Below are 17,105 nucleotides of genomic sequence, written 5' to 3'. Positions count from 1 at the left end.
ACAACACTGGGTAGCAAGTAGTGGGCCTGTCATAAAGTTGTCTTTTGAAATGTAAATATATAGTTTTGTGGTATAAATATTTTTAAAGGACATTTTGATCCAATGTCTCAAAAATTCATCCTATTAATACATGCTAAGAAACAGTTACTAAAGTTTTTTTTTTTTTTCCAAGTTTACACATATTTAACAAATCATCTTAAAGGGCCAAGTGGTATGTATAGAACACTGGTCTGCAAGTCGAGAAACCTAAATGTAGCTGGTATTCAACATCTAGCTACACTAGCTAAATTTTAGGGGTTTTTTTGTTTAAAAGTATATCAAACTAAATATGAATCCTAAGGGCCCACCAATTCTGAAATTATAAATTAATCTAAAATTTTCTAAAATATAGTAGCATGAGTTAATAAGTATATATACTGACCAACTGGGGACAATTTCATTACCCAATATATACTATTTTTTTAAATTAAAACTATTTTTTTGAGATCCTACTACATGCTGACTGCTTTACATATATTATCTCATTTAATTTTGAGCCATACATTAACTGTTGTAGAAAATCATTATTAGTCACTTGACAGATGAGAAACCTGTGGCTCAGAAAAAATAAGAGACATGTTCAAGTACGCACAATTAATAACTGGTAGAAATGAGGTTTTTGACTATCAACTTCATGTCCTTGTCTCTAAACTCACATGTTTGGTAAGTAAAAGACACCTGACTCTCCACTATTCCATGTGGACACTGCTTGAATGGGAAAAAAAATTGTGAGTAGTTATATTTATGTATAAAACCTTGCTGAATAAACTGGTGTGTGTTAACAATTTCCATTTCTTCCATTTACAATTTTTCTTAGAGTACTAAGTAAGTTATGGGATTACTATGCTTTCTTCATTCTGTAGACATGGTACACTGCAATTCTAATCATGGTCACAACACACGAAACTATGTATTACACTTAAAATTTACAATTTAAATTCCAGATTTCTTTAAAAGAAAGTGCTGATGGCTCTGCTGCAATTAAAAAATAAGAGCACACAAAAGTAAATAAGCGGAGAGAAGAAATGAAAAGATCATGCTTTCACCTATGTCATGTATATTTCCCATATGATAATCAGGATTTGATCTCAATTTTCAACTTCAAAATATTTCTCTCACAAAGTTAGGATTACTTAAAGCCAAATGCTGCTTGTAAGTAAACATCACAAAATGATAAAGTGATAGATGAAAACTAACATTAAAAAAATATAGAAGAGTAAAAGATAAACTAATTATGACTTAGGTGATGAGGTGATGAAAGATTTTTTTTTTTGAAAGACATTTTTATATTGCACAAATCAGGTTGCCATACTCAGGAAAAATTAAAACTAAAATATCAAAAAGATATAAGCCAAGAGTGTTCCATTATATTTTCCACTTGATGCCTTTCGACCAAAAAATGTTTTTCTTTGTTAAGTATCTTTCAATACAAACAATTTAACATTCAGGTGGGATAAAACTGTCCAGGTAATGAGGGTTTGTGGTTGTCGTAACTGTTACAACTGTCCTTTTACAGGTTTTTTTTTTTTTTTTTTACAGTTTTGCTAAAACACTAGCAATTAGAAACTCATACAAATATCACGTTGTACACCTGAAACTAGTATGTTATATGCCAACTTTTTTTTAAAAAAGGCATATCCTTACATACAAATTGCTAATCTTAATCTTCAAATATGTTCATGAATCATTTAATTTCCTTCTGTGAATTGACCACATAGGTCTTTTGGTTCTTTATTCCTACTGGGTTTTCCTTTCTTATTAAATATAATTTCCTGTAATTCATTATTAGTTATTATTTATTTTATTATTAATGAAAAAAGCAGTCAGAAACAAACACTGTGTCCCAAAATTAGTTAGGATAATGCCAGGGGGTGGGAGACGGTCTTCAAACCACCCCTCTACATAGGACCAGGTCCTGGGACACACGACGATGTGCACTTACTTTTTTGGAAGTTTCAGTTGTGTGTTTTGCTCTGTTTTGTTTTATCACGACCCCCGGGCCACGAGCCCCTGGCGGGCTGTACCCCCGGCACCCCGCCCCTCCCTTCCGACCTGCTCGCCCGCTTCGCACCGCAGGAACTACCTTGCGGACCCTGAGGGGGCCCTGCCCGATTTGTCCCGACCCACTCCGAGCGTCCTTCCCTCACCTCCACTTTCCCGGGGTCCCGCCTCGTCGGCGGTGCCCACCCGCCTCCTCACTGCCCGGGGCCCGACTTCTGTCCCCCGTGCGGGTCCTGTTCCGCGGCCACCTACCGCCTCAAGATCCGGGAGGACTTCGGGGCAGCAGCGCCGCGACGCTCGGCCGAGACTCGGCGCCCGAGTGCCCCGCTGCCGGTCGGGGAACGGCTCCCGCCGCGCGTCCGCTCGAGGGAGCCCCGGGGCAGCGGCGGCGAGGGCGGGGCCGGCGGCCGCTCGGAGCTGCGGGGGGCGGGGCGGGGCCGCGGGCGCCCGGCCCGGAGCGCGGCCGCAGCCCGGCGGGGGCGGGACCGTTAAACCGGCGGCGCGCACTCCCCGGGACGTGCTGGGCGCCAGGAGCCGGCGCGGCGCCCCCCGGGAGCTGTGCGTCGTGCGGGGGAGGCCGCGGGAGGCCCTTCCGAGGTGCTGAGCGGCGTGTCGTGGACGAGCCGCTCCCGCAGGAACAGTCTGCCTTCGGGGACCACAGCGGCCGGTCCTGCGTGCCCGGGACCGGGAGGCGCGAGGAGAGCTGCCTGCGCGGGGCCGGGGAGCGGGCTCCAAACAGCCTCTGTGAGGGAGGCCGGCTCTGTGAGGGAGGCAGCCTCTGTGAGGGAGGCCGGCTCTGTGAGGGAGGCAGCCTCTGTGAGGGAGGCCGGCTCTGTGAGGGGGACCGCGTCTGTGAGGGAGGCAGCCTCTGTGAGGGGGACCGCGTCTGTGAGGGGGCCGGCTCGGGGCGGGGGGGCGCCTCTGTGAGGGAGGCAGCCTCTGTGAGGGAGGCCGGCTCTGTGAGGGAGGCAGCCTGTGTGAGGGGGACCGCCTCTGTGAGGGGGACCGCGTCTGTGAGGGGGGCCGGCTCTGTGAGGGGGACCGCCTCTGTGAGCCGGGCCGCTCGCGCGCTGACGACTGGGCGCCCCCCGCGTCAGAGCGGCCGCCCTCCCGGCCTGAGGAGGCTAACCGGCGCTGGGCTTCGGTCTGTCAGGGAGTCAGGGGGTTGGAGAAACGGTTAACATCAGTCAGGAATCCATGCTCTCCCTCAGACGGCCGTCCTGTCGGGAGCAAAGTTGGTTGAAGAGCCTCCATCCGAATCTGAATCCTTCGTTTTTAATCATCACCTTTATTCTGTTGGTCAGTCTTGCCAGTTGTTTTGGGCAGGGGGCCGTGGGGGCAGAGCACGGGGGGCAGGACGGCGGTCATCGGGGGCTCGGCCCGGTGGCCCGCTGGGGCGGGCTGGCTGCGGGCTGGGAGCGTCGTGCAAGGAATGCCTCCTAAACCGACCCTCGGGCCGGAATGTCGGAGCCACTTCCGCAGCCGCTCGACGCCTGCTTTGTCGCAGTTGGCTGGGGGAGGAAGGCAGGAGGAGAGAGGAGGCGCAAAGGGGCACGAAGACGAACTTGTTGAGTATGGAGTAGCTGGAGTTGGGGAAACGGCAATGGGGAAATGAAACAGGTGAGGCGGACGTGAATCCGGTTTTGCATCTTTCATAACTTTTTGGAGATTTGAAGGGTCATTCTGACAGCACCATGGAGGGTGGTTTAGGGGGAATCGCAAGACACAGCAACACTGGACAGGCCACAAAAAGGCATCCTTGAAGGTGTCTGCAGTCACTCCAGTAAGACATGATGACGTCTGAGAGAAGTAACGAAGAAGGGCAGATCTGAGATGCTGATGAAATGAACCCAACGGTTTCGTGACAGCTGGGGTAGAAGGAGTGAATAGGAGAATCTAGGGTGACTCTTTGGGTTTCTTAATTGAGTGAACAAGTGGGTAGGTGGTGAGACATAAGGGATACAAGGGATACAAGAGGCAGAACAGGTTTGGGGGGCTGCGATGAGTGCGGACTGGGACTTGTAAACATGAGATTATAACAGGATTATTCAAGTTGAGGTATCCAAACAGCTAGCTATTTTATACAAACACACAGATACATACAGATTATAAATAGGAACATTAGCGAAAGGATGCTGATAAAGAAAACTTAACGCATTCCAGAAGTATTTAGAAAGAAGAGTCAAAAGGCGAGTAGCCTGCAAAAGAAGGCTTTGTAAAGGCAAGGAAAGCTTGACTGGAGTGGGACAACTGAAGACGGAATGCCTCTCTGAAAAGGGATCATCCAAGCTAGGCCTGAAGGCCTGATGTAGAAGAGAAAAAGGGTGTTTAGGGAAAGGGAACTCTAGGTATTAATTTTCTGGGGTAAGAAAAAAACAAAAGGTTAGTCTATTTAAGAAACTGATGTAAGACCAATATGGCTGGGCTACGTAGAAAGCAAGAGAATGCTGGAGATGAGTTTGGAGAAATAGGAAAAGCTGAAATCCTACAGTGTTTTGAAGGCTCCAGTAAGGAGGTTGGATTTTATTTTAAGAGCAGTGGGAAGCATTGAAAGGTTTAAGTGGGATAGTAATACGGTAGGATTTACCATTTTAAAAGGTGTAAAGTTTCACAATCACTTTGATCCACAATCAAGTTATTGCTAGTTATTTAAGTGTAGAAATGGCTTCCAGGAGTATTCCTACCTTCCACTGAGACAGCTCACCTGGCATCAGAGACTAAAAAAAGCAGGTCAGAGGAGGTGTCATGATAAGGACCTGTCCTGTGTCATCAGGCACCAGAAGTCTCTGGACAATGGGGTCAGTAAATCCTTCCAACCCCTAGATGTAAAAAAATTGTAGTTGTAGGATTCAGTCCTCATTAATCTAGTCAAAATACAAGTTTTCTTCTTGAGGAATATATCCAGTAGTAACATACAATCACACACACACATAATTCTTTTGTACATATTACTAAATGAAATAAATAGAAATTATTATAAAAAAGTGAGTTGGAAAAAAATTTTTTTCAAACCAAAATCAATAATCAACTTCGAGTTAAAGATAAATTTTAAATAGAGTTAATAAGTAGACTCCTAGTTTTTTTTTGACAACCAATTGATGGAGAAGAGTAAGTTACATAAACACATTGAAACTTTGAAAATTCTCTTGTTGATTTGGCAAGAAATATTGATATCTGCAAGGATAATCTAGAACTCATAATACACCTCTATAAAAAGAGCTTGACAACAGGTTAATGAACAATTTTAAAAGTATTTGATATTAATTATGCTGCCCAAGAAAACTTGAAATGCCCTGAAATCAGAGAGCATTTCAATTATTAGGCTAAAGAAGGGTGGAGGGTCTTTTATCTCCTTTATAAGGACGTGGAGAGATGTTGAAGGACTTTAGGTAGGGTGTAAGATATGGGCATTCGGAAAATAATCACATAAGTGACAATGTGGCAAATGGATTGATGAGAGGGACAGGCAGCAGGCAAAGCAGAAACAGAAGCAGAGGGACCAGTTCATAGATTTTTACAGGCACTGTTGATTTGAGCCACAAGTAAGATAGGAAGGAACCAGGAAGAAACAGAAGTGCACATACTTGAAAGAATAGGGAGCACTGATGTAGAGTGTGTGAGAGTGGGAAATGAAAATGGTGATGCCCGTTGTTGACTAGAGCAGCCAGATGGAGCTCAGAAACAATGAAAACATAGTGTTAGTTCCCTGAGGGGAATGAGGAAATGCGATTAATCTACAGTGTAGGTGGAGGGAAGGAAGAAAGGTAAGAATAGGTAAAATAAGAAAAAAACACTGTAAGAGGGAGGGAGTCTGCTGAGGAAACTGTGGTAAGGGGCTTCAGGACTAAAACTTTCAATAGTATCGGTGGGAAATTTGCAGAGAGCTGAAGACAAGCAGTTTTGAGCAATTGAAGGTAAAGATAAAAAATATGTAGTGACATTAATCTTTATGGTTACGGGATTCACTGGTAAATACAGAAGATGATAGATTTGAATCATCAAGACATTGCAAGTGTTGAAGGTGGTATTTAGGAACGGCAGTACAAAAAGTGGAGGAAGCATAGTTCAGAGAGTGAATAGCTGAGTATAAGAGTTCGGAGATGCAGTGGTTCTAAGAATGAGCACTCAGAGTGCAGCTACAGATGTGAATAGCAGACGTATAATGGAGATAAAGGTCATTGAAATAAAAAACTGAGTCCAGGCCAGAGTATTCGGCCATTCACATTGACATTTAAATCATATGAGAAGAATGAAAACCAGGTGCTGAAGTTTGCATTATGGGAGAGTAAAAAGGGACGTGTGGATGGGAGGTGGCAGGCAGGAGCTTTTAAGAAAGGAGTCATATGGTAGGTGTATAGGATGAAACCAGAAAAAAAGGCATTACATAATCTAAGGAAGTCTTACAAATCTCCTAAGCTTATTCTTGCTGAAGGCTTAATAACTAATAAAAAGTTTAACGCAGTTTGTCCAAAATTATTTAAATATCCAATATCTTAAGCCAATAGTGTATTGGATGTAGAATATCAAGCACTGTGACAAGGTTTTTCAGAAAATTTTATTTGAACACTGGGAACTTAAAGTAGTTCTGTATCCAAACATTACACATATGCATAAGACATTTAAAAATTCAGTGAGCTCAATGTGTGTGATCATTTCCTATTTAGCAAGTTACTTTAAATGAGTTTTAGTTACACTGACAAAACTGAAGATTACCTCTGTGGTAGATCAAAGACTCTCACCTGTTAAATTACAAACTGTACTCATAGATCTTTACCCTATCTGAAAACTTATTCTGTGGGGGCAGTCCCAAAATAATATAGGCTTTTTATTTTTCTGTTTTTCATGTAGTATTCCACCTAAGGTCAAATACATGTGCATTTATCAAACATAAAGAACCTTAGTATTTATTTAAATTTGTAACTGAGCATGTAAATTGAATTTTAAAATTTAAAGCCTTTACAAACCTTTTTTTTTTTTAGGATTTTGTGCTATTCCACAATCATTTTAATAAATATTGCTATTATAAGAAAAAGAAGTTATGTTAATTATAACTCATTGTATGTCAATTTCCTTATATTTAATATGTAATAGCCCTTAGTTTTCCTATGATTCTGGCAATTATAAAAAATAGATAAATGTAATAATATTTTGTTAAGATAAAATGCTATAAAATTAATAGTTTGATATAATATCAAAATCAAAAAATATTTTTTAAACTTTGTGAAATGAATACTTAGGGCAAATATTTTTTTTCCAGAGATGAGTTACACATAGTGAACAGCAGGGGGCACAAAAAGTCAGAAGTTACTTTCCACAAAGCAAAGCATAGTAAAATCTCATGTTGAAGTGGAAAGCAGATAAATTTTGGAGGCAGACAGTTTGACGCCAACTGGCTCCATCATATATAAACTGAGAGACATTTACCTAATTATTTAACCTCTCTGACTTCTTAGGAATCATGGTAACTATGACATAGAGATTAAATATTAATATATGTAAGGCAGCTCAGTAAATATTAGGGTTTTTCCTTCAGTGCTTACTACATAAATATGTGCATATGCACCAAAACCACACTTAATAAATACAAGTTTAGACTTTATAGTAATTTTTGCAAACCATGAACATGGAAATAGCTGTAGTGTTTCATAATTGCATAGAGGCACAAGTATAGCTAGGTCATAAATAGAAGCTAAACAAAAGAAATAGTGTTATTATTCAGATACAATCAAAGCTTTTTTTATATGAGAAAATGTGAATGCTAGAGAAAGTGTATGTAAATAGGTGTTGTATATATTTTCAGCAAGGTTTAATATAGAAAAACCAGCATCAGAATCATCTGGGAGTGCTTGTTTTGAATGCAGATGCTTGTCCTACTCAAAATCTTTTAAAGATCTATGGGAGGGGCACCTCAGTTTCCTCTGGTAAAGCAGAAACAAGAATCCTTGCTTCTTAAGGTTCCTGTGATATTAAACAGTACACGGTGTGAGGCTAGCACCATACCTGCCACATGTGATTATTAGGGTTCTTTTCTTCTAAAATAACATATGTATACTTACAAATGACTTTCTCAAGAATGCCTGATCATGGTTCCATTTTTCTGACTAGGGGCTATGTTATATTCTTTCTAATGTGTTCCAGCACTTTCTGTGTTCTGCTTCTGTAGTAGTCCCTCGAAGTCATGTTCCACTTTAAGTAAAACTGAGTACACTCCACTGCCACCTCATTCTAAGATGCTATGTGTAATTTTATGTATGTGGTAGGTTAGTTACATTTCTGGACCTTGGAGAAGTGGCCCTCTGTAGGAGGCGTGCTATGCATCCCAGCAGTTTACTCCCCTCTCATCATCCAAGCTGCATGCTCTAGGGGTTCACCTTAAGAGGGCTGCGTGGGTCCTTCTGTTATGACGGGTTAACTATATGGGTGGTCTGGGAAGCCCCTAGTCTGATTGGTTGCCAGGCCTTGCCTTGTGAAGATGCTATTGGCTGTTAGTGGGGCCTGGTCATGAGGTGGCTAGCTGCAAAATCCTAGGTGGTTCTGGGGCTAGTGCTGGCTCCCTGGTGGGCATAGTCAGGGTCCCAAGGACTCTGGGGTTGTTGCCCACCCAGTGGCAGGTGAAGCCAGATCCTGGAGTCAATGCCATCTACTGTCAGGCAGAGCTGGTTCCTTGGAGTCTAGCTACAGTGCCCAGGGATCCCAGAACTCATTTCAGACTGTTGGCGAGGACGGGGTCAGTTCCTGACACAGCTGGGTATGGAGTCTGGGGTGTGATGAAGGTTGCATTGGCCTACTTGAGGGCCAGGCTAGGGTCTGTGTATATGCACCCTCACTAGGCAGTTTCTACCATGAGAATAGAAAACCAGTTTCTGTGTGTGTTACTTGTGCTCTTACAGGGTTTTATTATAGATACAGAAACAAAAAAAGAAAACAGAATCCAGACATAATGCTGAAGATAGTCATCAAATCACAAGAGAAGAGAAAAAGATGAAAGGGGAAAAAAAGATCTACAAAAAGAAATCCAGAACAATTAATAAAATGACAATAAGAAAATATATGTTGACAATTATCCTAATGTAAATGGACTAAATGCTCCAACCAAAAGACACAGACTGGTTGAGTGGATAGAAAAACAAGACCCATATATATGCTGCCTACAAGAGATTTACTTTGTATCTAGAGACACAGATTGAAAGTGAGGGGATGGAAAAATGGATTCTATGCGAAAGGAAATCAAAAGAAAGCTGTAGTAGCAATATTTACATCAGACAAAGTCGATTTTAAAATGAAGACTATTCTAAGAGACAAAGACTACATAATGATCAATGGATCAATCCAAGAAAAAGATACTAAAATTTTAAATATTTATACACCCAACATAGGAGCATAGGCAAATATTAACAGACATAAAAGGAGAAATTGACAATAACATGATTATAGTGGAGGACCTTAACACCCCACTCATATCAATGGACAGGTCATCCAGAAAGGAAATTGGCAAAGAAACAATTTTTAAATACAATGTTAAACCAAATGGACTTAATTGATATTTATAGAGCATTTCATCTGAAAGCAGCAGAGTACACATTCTTTTCAAGTTTACATGCAAACTTCTCCAGGATAAATTCATACATTAGGCCACAAAACAAGGCTTGGTAATTTTAAGAAAATTGAAATTATATCAAGCATCATTTCCAAACACAATGCAATTAGACGAGAAATCAATTACAAGAAAAAAACTGCAAAAACCACAAACATGTAGAGGCCAAACAATATGCTACCAAACAATTAATGGATCACTGAAGAAATCAAAGAGGATATAAAATAATATCTAGAGACAAATGAAAAAGGAAACACTTGATCCAAATCCTATGGGATGCAGCAAAAGCCATTCTAAGAGGAAAGTTTATAGCAATACAAGGTTACTTCAGGAAACAAGAAAAACCTCACATAAACAGCCTAACCATACACCTAGAGCACTAAAGAGAAAAGAACAAAAACAACAAAAACCTCAAAGTTAGTAGAAGGAAAGAAATCATAAAGATCAGAGCAGAAATAAAACAGACTAAAGAAAAGAAAACATCAATGAAATTAAAAGCAGGTTCTTTGAAAAGATAAACCAAATTGATAAAACTTTAGCCATACTCATCAAGAACAGAAGGGAAAGGGCGCAAATGAATATGATCAGAAATGAAAAGGGAGAAGTTACAACCAACAACACATTAATACAAAGGATCATAAGAGACTACTATGAGCAACTATACACTAATAAAATGGACAAACTAGAAGACATGAACAAATTGTTAGAAAGGTACAATCTCCTAGACTGAACCAGGAAGAAATAGAAAATGTGAACAGACCAATTTCCAATACTGAAATTGAATCAGTAATTTTAAAACCTCCAACAAACAAAAGTCCAGGGCCAGATGGCTTCACAGGGAAATTCTACTAAACATTTAGAGAAGAGTTAACACCTATCCTTCTGAACCTATTCCAAAACATTGCAGAGGAAGGAACACTTCCAAAGTCACTTTATAAGGCCAACATAAGCCAAAAACAGACAAAGATATCACAAAAAAGAAAATTACAAGGCCAATATCACTGATGAACATAGATATAAAAATCCTCAGCAAAATATCAGCAACCTGAGTTCAACAATACACTAAAACGATCATACACCATGATCAAGTGAGATTTACCCGAGGATGTAATGATGTTCTATACTGGCAAATCAACCAATGTGACACAGCACATTAACTAATTGAAGAATAGAAACCATATGACTATCTCAATAGATGCAGAAAAATGTTTTGATACAATTCAACATCCACTTATGATAAAAACTCTCCAGAAAGTGGGCATAGAGGGAACATACCTCAACATAATAAAGGCCACATATGACAAACCCATAGCTAACAACATACTCAGTGGTGAAAAACTAGAAGCATTTCCTCTAAGACCAGGAACAAGACAAGGATACCCAATTTTGCCACTGCTATTTAATATAGTATTGGAAGTCCTGGCCACAGCAATCAAAGAAGAAAAACAAATAAAAGGAATCCAGATTGGAGAAGAAGAAGTAAAACTGTCACTGTTTGCAAATGACATAATACTAGAAAATCCTAAAGGTGCCACCAGAAAACTACTAGAGTTCATCAATGAATTTGGTAATGTTGCAGTATATCAATATAATATATGTTGAATTTCTATGCACTAACAACAAAATATCAGAAAGAAATTAAGGAAACAATCCCATTTAGCACCACATTCAAAAAGACTAAAATACACAGAAATAAACCTACCTAAGGAGGCAAAAGACCTGTACTCTGAAAACTATAAGACACTGATGAAAGAAACTGAAGACAACACAGATGGAAAGATATACCATATTCTTGGATTAGAATAATCAATATTGTTAAAATGACCATACTACACAAGGCAGTCTACAGATTCAGTGCAATCCCTATCAAATTACCAATGGCAATTTTCACAAAACTGGAACAAAAAATTTTTAAATTTGTATGGAAACACAGAAGACCCTGAATAGCCAAAACAATCTTGAGAAAGAAGAATGGAGCTGGAGGAATCAGGTTCCCTGACGTCAGACTATACCACAAAGCTACAGTAACCAAATCAGTATGGTACTGGCACAAAAACTGACAGGTAGATCAATGGAACAGGATAAAAAGCCCAGAAATGAACATTCGTACTTAATGGTCAATTAGTGTATGACAAAGGAGGCAAGAATATACAATAGAATAAACACAGTCTCTTTGATAACAGATGCTGGGAAAACTGGACAGTTACCTGTAAAATAATGAAATTAGCACATTCTCTATCACAAGAGACAAAAATAAATTCAAAATGGATTAAAGACCCAAATGGAAGGCTGGATACTATAAAACTCCTAGAGAATAACATAGGTAGAACACTCTGACATAAACTGCAGCAATATTTTTTGGATCTATCTTTTAGAATGGAAAGAAAACAAAAACAAATGAAACCTACTTAAACTTAAAAACTTTTACACAGCAGAGGAAACCATAAACAAAGTGAAAAAATAACCTCCAGAATGGGAGAAGATATTTGTAAGTAATACAACTGACAAAACATTAATTTCCAAAATATACAAACTGCTCATATAGCTCAATATCAAAAAAGTAAGCAACTCAATCAAAAAATGGGCAGAAGACCTAAATAGGTAAAAGGAGAAATAAAGATAGCCAACAGGCACATAAAAAAATGCTCAATATTGTTAATTATTAGAGAACTGCAAAACTACAAGGAGGTACCACCTCACACTGGTCAGAATGGCCATCATCAAAAAGTCTACAAATAATAAATGCTGGAAAGGATGTGGAGAAAAGGGAAATCCCCTACACTGCTGGTGGGAATGTAAATTGGTGCAGCCACTATGTAGAATAGTATGGAGGTTCCTGAAAATATTAATAGTAAAATTACCATATGGTCCAGCAATCCCACTCCTGGGCATATATCTGGAGAAAACTCTAACTTGAAAAGACATATGCACTCCAATGTTCATAACAACACTATTTACAATAGCCAGGACATCAATGCAACCTAAATGTCCATGGGTAGATGAATGAATAAAAATGTGAGATATCCACACATACACAATGAAATATTACTTAGCCATAAAAAAGAACAAAATACCGTCACTTTCAGCAACACGGATGGATCTAGAGATTATCATACATAAGTATGTCAGACAGAGAAAACAAATATCATATGATATCACTTATATATGGAACCTAAAAAATACAAATGATTTATTTACAAAACAAAAAGACTCACAGACGTAGAAAACAAACTAATGGTTACCAAAGGGAAAGTAAAGGAGGAATAAATTGGGAATTCAGGATTAACAGATACATACTACTATATATAAAATAAACAACACGAATCTACTCTATAGCATAAGGAACTATGAACAGAATTGAATGTTGAATAATATCTTGTAATAACCTATAATGGAAAAGAATCTGAAAAAGAATACAAGATATGAATCACTTTGCTATACACCAGAAACACTGTTTATACTTCAATAAAAATATAAAAGTTAAAATAAGACTGAATATAAAGTGTTAAAAATTTGGATGTAGTTAATTTAAAATTTGTAAATTTATATAGGACTAAGCTTAAATATATAATTTGTTAACTTTAAAACTTAATGGTTTTATGAGTGAAAATCATTGGTTTGGATTTTAATAAATTTATTTTATACTCTTCACAAATCTAAATGACAATGTAACAAATACTGATGTAATCGTCAGCTAGCATTCTTATCTATTTATCAAAAGAAAACTTACTCTTTTCTATTATTAGTTAATCTAGTACAGAAATAAAGTAAAAATCATTATCTTCCATAATCCATAGATTTCTATTCTTGACTTTTAGGGCTTAATTTTCCTTAGGTTTTTTTAAATACATAACGTGTATAATCTTTTTTTTTTTTTTTCAAAAAAGTGGACGATACATATTAATTTGTGATCTGAGTTTTGTCCCACAATATTTGTAAATAATTTCAATTAAATAGATGAAAATTTACATCGTATTTTTAATGACTGCCTGTGTTTTACAGTGGAAGTGTACTGGAAGTTATTTCACCTATTCCACACTATTGAGTTCTTAGTTATTTTCTTCTATTATAAACAAAAATGTGTTAATCATTATTGTATGTATTTGTTATCTTGTCTATAACACCTTTAGAATAAATTCTTAGATGCAAAATTTCTAGGCCAAAGAATGTTTGTGTTTACTTTCCTATGTCTTCAAAATTGCAGGACTATTACTGCTCTTTTCATTTTTGTTGGTAGGTGAAAATAGTATCTCTTTGTTTTAACTCACAATATTTGATTATTAGCAATTTTAAGTTCATGTTTATTAATTACTGTATTTCTGCTTTTGTGAATTGCTTTTTCATGCCTTCAGTCCCTTCCCATTTTGAAAACATTAATTCTTTGTACTACTTTGAAAAGAGTTTTAGTGGTCTGTCTTTTGGCTTTACTATTATTTTTCTTTTAATCATATAATCTATGAATCCTTTCCTATTAATTTCTTATTTTCCACTGAAGTAAAGCTTACTTACAATCTTATGTTTCATGTGTACAACATAGTTATTTGATATTTTATTCATCACAAAATGATCACGATAAATCTAGTTGCATCTGTTGCTGTATTGTTATTAAAATTATTTACTATATTCCCTATATTAATTTATTAAATATTATTTACTACTTTCTGTGTGTTATACATTACATCCCCAGTGACATTTATTTTCTACTAGAAGTTTGTATCTCTTAATCTCCCTCATCTGTTTCACCCATCCCCATCCCACAATCCTAACTTCTGGCAACCACCTGTTTGTTCTTTGTATCTATGAATCTCTGTTTTGTCGTGTTTGTTTGTTTTGTTTTTTAAATTTCACATATAATTGAGATCACATGGTCATTGTCTTTCTCTGACTTATTTCATTTAGCATAATACTCTCTATGTCTATCTATGTTGTCGCAAATGGCAAGGTTGCATTCTTTTTATGGCTGAGTGATAGTCCACTGACTATGTATACATCTTCTTTATCCATTTATCTGTTTGTGGACACTTAGGTTGCATCCATGTCTTGGCTATTGTAAATAATACTATAATGAACATAGGGTTCACATATCTTTTCAAATTAGTGTTTTTCTTTTCTTAGCAAAAACACCTAGAAGTGAAATTGCAGCAACCTATGGTAGTTCAATTATTAGTTTTTTTGAGGAAAACTCCATACTGTATTTCATAGAATCTACCCAATTTGCATTCACACCAACAGTGCTCAAAGGTTCCCTTTGCTCCACATCCTAACTAACACTTGCTATTTGTTATCTTTTTGATAATAACCATTCTGACGTGTGTGAGGTGATACCTTGTAGTTTTGTTTCATTTACCCGATATTGGTGATGTTGAGCATCTTTCATGTGTCTGTTGACCAGAATCTGTATGTCTTCCTTAGAAAGTGTCTATTAAAGTCCTCAGCCCATTTTTTAATTGCATTGTTGTTTCTTTTTTTTTTTTTTGATGTTGAGTAGTACGAGTTCTTTGTATATTTTAGATATTAACCCCTTATTAGATATTTTTTAATTTAAGATTTTTTATTGAAATATAGTCAGTTTACAATGTTGTATCAATTTCTGGTGTACAGCATAATGTTTTGTCATGCATATATTCCTTTTCATATTCTTTTTCATTATAGCTTACTACAAGATGTTGAACATAGTTCCCTGTGCTATACAATATAACTTTTTAATCGATTTTATATACAGTAGTTAGTATCTGCAAATCTCAAACTCCCAATTTATCCCTTCCCACCCCTGTCCCCTCACCCCCAGTAACAAGTTTGTTTTCTATGTCTGTGAGTCTGTTTCTGTTTTGTAAATAGGTTCGTGTCCTTTTATTTATCTATTTATTTTTAGATTCCACATATAAGTGATACCATATGGTATTTTTCTGGTTTATTTCACTAAGAATGAACATTTCCAGGTCCATCCATGTTGCAGCAAATGGCATTATTTTATTAATTTTATGGCTGAGTAGTATTCCATTGTTTGTGTATGTGTGTGGTTGTGTGTGTGTGTATATATATATATATAAACTTCTTTATCCAGTCTTGTTAGATACATTGTTTGCAAATATCTTCTCCAATTCAGTAGGTTGCCTTTTGTTGCTAGTTTCCTTGGCTATGCAAGTCTTTTATTTTGATGTCATCTCATTTGTTTATTTTTGCTTTTGTTTCCCTTGCTTCAGGAGACATACCCCCAAAATATTGCTAAGACTGATGTCAAAGAGCATATTGCCTATGTTTTCTTCTAGGAGTTTTATGGTTTCACATCTTACATTTAAGTCTTTAATCCATTTTGAGTTTATTTTTGTGTATGATGTGAGAAAGTAGTCCAGTTTGGTTCTTTTTCAACTTGCTGTTCAGTTTTCCCAAAATCATTTATTGAAGAGGCTGTCTTTTCCCCATTGTATATTTCTGCCTCCTTCGTTGTAGATTAACTGACCATATATGTGTGGATTTATATCTGGCTCTTGATTCTGTTCCATTGGTAATATGTGTCTGATTTAGTGCCAACACCATACTTTTTGGATTACTGCAGCTCTGTAGTATAGTTTGAAATCAGGGTGCATGATATCTCCAGTTTTGCTCTTCTTTCTCAAGATTGTTTTGGCTGGGGGGAGGGTATACCTCAAGTGGTAGATGCATGCCTAGCATGCATGCAGTCCTGGGTTTAATCCCAGTACTTCCTCTAAGAATAAATAAATAAGTAGACCTAATTACCTCCTCTTACCAGTAAAAAAAATTTTTTTGTTTTGGATATTTACAGTCTTTTGTGTTTCCATACACATTTTAGAATTATTTGTTCTAGTTCTGTGAAAAATGCCATTGGTGTTTTGATAGAGATTACACTGAATCTGTAGTTTGCCTTGGGGAATATATGGTCATTTTAACAATATTAATTCTTCCAATACATGAGCATGGTATATCTTTAAATTTTTGTGTCATCTTTGATTTTTTTCATTAATGTCATGGTTTTCTCAGTAGAGGTCTTTCATCGCCAGTAAAAGGTTAGTTACATTTATTCTTAGGTATTTTATTCTTTTTGACTGCAACTATAAATAGACTATTTTCTTAATTTCTCTTTCTGATAGTTTGTTGTTAGTGTATAGAAATGCAACAGATTTCTGTATATTAATTTTCCATCCTGCAACTTACTGAATTCATTTATTAGTTCTAATATTTTTTGGTGGTGTCTTTAGAATTTTCTATATATAGTATAACGTCTTTGGCATATGGTGACAGTTTTACTTTTTCCTTTCCAATCTGGATTCCTTTTATTTCTTTTTCTTGTCTGATTGCTGTTGCTAAGACTTCCAATATTATACAAGTGGCAAGAGTGGGCATCCTTGTCTTTTTCCTGATTTTTGAGGAAATGTTTTCAGCTTTTTACTGTTGAGTATGATGTTGCTGTAAGTTTGACATATATGATTTTTATTATGTTGAGGTATATTCC

The 17,105-nt window shown here is 37.4% G+C and overlaps 1 protein-coding gene across 1 annotated transcript in view; it reads right to left on the bottom strand.

Annotated features, from left to right (window-relative positions):
• The window catches only part of C25H8orf88 (chromosome 25 C8orf88 homolog), a 32,165-nt gene extending 29,735 nt beyond the window's left edge, over positions 1-2,430 (bottom strand). The window contains exon 1 of the mRNA XM_032467634.1: positions 2,293-2,430. The gene's annotated coding sequence lies outside the window, so the exon portion shown is untranslated. The remainder of the gene's footprint in view (positions 1-2,292) is intronic.
• Positions 2,431-17,105: the final 14,675 nt, after the last annotated feature.

The sequence above is a fragment of the Camelus ferus genome, chromosome 25, assembly GCF_009834535.1.
Source record: "Camelus ferus isolate YT-003-E chromosome 25, BCGSAC_Cfer_1.0, whole genome shotgun sequence".
Classification (NCBI taxonomy): Eukaryota; Metazoa; Chordata; class Mammalia; order Artiodactyla; family Camelidae; genus Camelus; species Camelus ferus.
Note: the sequence above shows the minus strand (reverse complement) of the source record. Positions and strands in the feature narration are given on the sequence as shown.